Source organism: Malurus melanocephalus, unplaced genomic scaffold (genome assembly GCF_030028575.1).
Source record: "Malurus melanocephalus ecotype Western Australia unplaced genomic scaffold, MMel_1.1 scaffold_114, whole genome shotgun sequence".
Classification (NCBI taxonomy): domain Eukaryota; kingdom Metazoa; phylum Chordata; class Aves; order Passeriformes; family Maluridae; genus Malurus; species Malurus melanocephalus.
In genome coordinates, this window is record NW_026623346.1 from 2,075,931 (window position 1) to 2,080,600 (window position 4,670).

Genomic DNA, 4,670 nt, shown 5'->3' on the forward strand with positions numbered 1-4,670 from the left:
AGTCTGCCTGCTGACCAGGAGACCATTGGTCCAGTCCAAGCTTCTTCCATTGGTGGAACCCTTCCACCATCTGATTGGAGAGATGTCTCTGGGGTGAGCAGTGTCTCCAGGTGCCCATGGAGGTGTTGCCAGGCGAAATCCCCCCAGAGACAAGGCTTCACCCATCTCCTGTTTGCCTCCTGCAGGCTGCACGTGTGCACCCCTTCCCCCACATGCCTATGACAAGCAGTGTTGAGGCAAACCAAGATTAGAATGGCTCCTCACACTTGGATACACAGTGAATCACTAGTTGGGGCACACCTGGAGCATGGACATTACTTCATAGAGTTCATATAGATCATGGAAGCACAGAAACACAGACAAATAAACACACCTGCCCAGGCTTGAGAAACAGGCCTGCTGTCACCTACAGGGCATATCCTTAGTAATATCCATGCAACTCATACGTATGTCAGCCCTCTTCCACTAAAGACTGCAGATCACCGGAGGAGGCCCCTTGGTGAACAAGCCCACTGACCACCTAAAGAGCAGCACTGAGTGGCCAGGGCATCCTATCTTCTGTCCTGCAACAAAGGCTTGTGCAAAACCCAGTCTAAATAGTCCATCTGCTGCATAAATACTTGCTAGGGGATGTCAGATCTCAGTCAAATTAATATTTTGAAGCAGTAGCTTTTATATATAAGTATGTTTGGAAATATTTTCAAAATGCTATTGCAAGTTCTGTTCTAGATCAGTTTTGTTTTCCAGTCAGGATTCTATTTTGTTTTCTGATTAAAACTGTAGCAGTTTGAAGCCACCAGCTGCTAAATTATATTGGATTTTAACTCTGACAGCTCTCATGCATTCAAAGTAAATAGGACTGGAGAGAAAACAAAATCTATGATGGAGAAAGGGACTGGAGTTGTGTTGTAGGCCACATCAGAGATACCAAGTGAGAAAAGTGACCTTCCAACTCAGTGCCCAGCAGCAGCAAGAAATCAGTATGCTGGACATCATCAGGAAGGCTACTGAGAACCACTAAGGTGGTTGAGAATGTGAAGTGTCACTCATCAAATCCTCCAATATTACAGCTGGGTGGGGGGCACTCACTGAAAGTAGCAGGGGAATGGTATCACAGATAGGGGTACCAAAGCAAACACTACAGGGAATAGGCAGAGGTGTGCTCCTTAATCCAGTGATGCTGGAAGAGTATGAGAACAGCCCACAGGAGGTGGCCAGGTTCACACCATGTCTCTAGGCAGTATCTCCTGTCACTGCAGGAGACACCTGGCCCAAAACATTGGCCTTGATAGGCTGCTGCTCTAACCCAGTCAGGCACTTCTGTGTTATTCTGAATAAAGCTGTGTTGAGCAACCCTCCATACAGGAAAAGCCACTCTGTTGTGCTTTACTGGGAATTTGACTGGTGCCAGTGCTGTAGCAGATGACTGGGAATCTGGCTAATGAGGGGTGTATAGGGTTAGAAACATACATTTACATCATAACAGAAACCAACAGGGCTGTTGAATCCATCTGCCCACATACCCTCCAGCAGCAGCTTGAAACTTTCTAGGACTTAAAGGTTAGAAGGAAAGTACTTCTCTGTGAGGCCTTGTAGTAGAGGTAACAAAAGAGACTCTCAAAATCTCTGAAGGCAGAACAGCTTGAATTGAAGAGTCAGTCATTGTTACTACTGTCACAAGTACTTGGGAGGATTATAGAAACAACTGTTTAAATATTTCAAAAGTGCTGCAGAGTGGAAAAAACCATATTCACATGAAGTATTTTAAGCATGTTCTGCTTTCTCTTAATTGCAGCTTGTTTAGGAACAGTGTTTCTGTGCTTCTTGTCAACTGCCATAGCAAGAGAGAAAACACTTCTTTTGGTTTCAGTTGAGAACAGAAGAGGTCTGTGATGTGCTCTTTAGCTGAACTGAATGTTTCAATAAAAGAAAAAAAATGTGTAGGTAAAAGCTGCTTCTTTGCTTTCATGTGTCCTGCATATTTTTGAATGCACAAATTTTTGTTGATTAAAGTGCTTTACATTTACCCTGCTTTCTTGGCAGTCTCTCTACTGATGAAGGATGAATAGGGAAAGTGTTGACCTTTCTCTCTATGTTCCAGTTAATACATACAAATAACACTTCCTTGTATCTCTGCCCAGTTTGGATAAAACACTGTCTGATAGATACTGTATCCCAGATGTTACATCTGATAATTAGGCTTCTTTAAAATGCAACATAGCTGAATGTTATTAAAACCACTAAAATAAAACCACTAAAATAAAATTAAACTTTCATCCCTGTAATTTTTTTTTTCTGCTGGAAAACACAGGTTTTGCCTTGAAAAGGTCAGTGTAAAGAAGATGTATGAAGATTTAGAGGAAGGCAGCTTTCAATTCTAGCTTGTCTGTATTAAACACTTTCCTCATTAGTTGCCTATTACAGGCAAAACAGCCAGTTGGTGAGCTCTGCTACTTTCGTGTATTGTAACACACTTCTAGCTTTATCCAGAAATCCAGGCAAAGGGTGATATATGTGATTACATGACTTGTTATCTTAAATGGTTTTGTATGTGGTATTTGACATGACCCAAGTTGACCTCATTGTTTGTATGCTTGAAAGGGAACAATTATGCAACTACTATATGGTATGGAAGACTGCAGTGCCATATGAGACAGGAAAGAAAATAGGAATGCAATGTCTACTAAGCTGTCAAGACGTCTGACACCAGCATAGTAAGTTTATTTTCTTTCTATGGTCCTATACCACAGAGTAACGAAAAAGCTAAAGTTTATGCTGTAAATCTGGGTTAATCATGACAACTTGTAGCTCTCATTGTCATTTGGAACCTACAATTTTTGTGGTTCTCTGTGTATTTTCAGACAAGTTTTACATTTGCCAGAATAACAAAAAAAATTACTAATGGAGACAACAGTGGCACTAAAAATAGCATTTTATGACAATGCTGTCAAGTGATAACAAACATAAAATGATGCATTTGCATCTTAAGTTACAAAATCTTTGTATATACTTAATATGAGTTTGGCAACATCTTAAGGAGGATGTTGAAGCAAGTACATCTTTAGTTTTATCGGTGGTTTATAAAAAACACTGATGAAATAACATAGCATTAGTTAAAATTGGACAAGATGCAAACACTATAACTTTCTTGTTAGCACTGACCTACTTCTTGAAAAGCATTTGTATTAACAAGTTAGAAAATGAAGGATGGAAGAATCCTGGAAAAATCACTGGTATCTATTTAATCTGATTTTAAAGTTCTTTATTTCAGTTTTCCTGGCAGCTTTTTCATGTTTTTGTAAGGGAAATCCTGCAATATCTTGTGAAATTGCAAGGAGTCCTCTGAAAACTATTTTGCTAGATTTCAAACAACCTTGAAGCCTTTACAGAGGTTACAGAACAAGGACATCCGATTGTTCTGCAGCCTCTGACTCCAGTCTCATCCAAGGTCAGTAGGCAGAGTGACTGGAGGGCCGACACCCAGCTGAACCAGAGCAGCCTGCAGCACGCTGGGGCTCCGAGGTAAGCACATCCTGCTGACTCCATAAGGAACCAGCTAAACAAGCATTGCCACAGACTGCTCAGGGTACCTCCACATACTGTTAAACCATGCCATAATTAAAGACTTTATTGGGCATTTTGTACTGATCCCGGTGTCCTGACTAATGCCCACACCTGAGGAATTGCTGTATTACCTAGCTCTTCCTCCTCTTTCTGTGTTTCCTATTCCCCATTCTACAGGTCTCTGGAGATGGTATGCATGCTCAAGAAAGTGCTCCAGTGGAGAACTGGAGAAAGGAGACTTCAGAAGAAATAGTGGACATCTTTGGCTTTCACACAGTCTTGGCCATCAGTAGATGRTGGTTTGCTACACAGTATATTAAGCTTTCCCTGTCTTAGTGGTAGAATCATTGACGCACATGGAGAGGATAAGAGCCCAGAGAAGACGTGTGCTGGTTTGGGGCTGAGGTAATTTTCTGCATGGTGGCTGTGTGATAAGTTGGTTCATGAAATCGCCACATGCTTTATTAAAACAGTTTGTAACACCTTCATGTATCTAAGGGGGGARGGGAAGGGAACTGCGAACGTGCAGAGAAGACTCCTGCGTCCCCGTAACCCCGCCTACCAATGGTYGTCATGGCAACCGCAAAAGACCCTCCCCAATGACAGCACAACGCAGACACGACGCAGACCAATCAGGATCTCTGGAAACTTCTAGAAACACCACGTCAGAGAGGGTATAAAAAGRGGGGCTCRGKCTAYGTGCCGCGCGGTGCCTAGGTGTTGGTGGGTGCGACCCACCTAGCTGGTGTCCTAGGTGCGGCAGGCCACCCGCCTAGCCCACCCAGCGCTGCTTTTGAYTAGTATCTGGTTAGTATCTGTTCTTTTGTTAATGTTTTAATTAATAAATTGTTAATTGGCTTCTAACCTCCGATTGGCTCTTGAGGATCAATTTATCACAATTTGGTGCTGTGACTCGGATAGGGATCTTCTCGTGGAGTCCTTCAAAGGGAGGCACGCCCCGTCTTTATTTGACGGCCCGGAGAGGGCACTTCACCAGCGCCCCTACCCGACGAACCTAAATTCAGATACTAGTCAAGGGATTTTATACCTCCATAACATTTTTGTGCACAAAACTCCGGACGACTCCCAGGACACGTGAGTACATT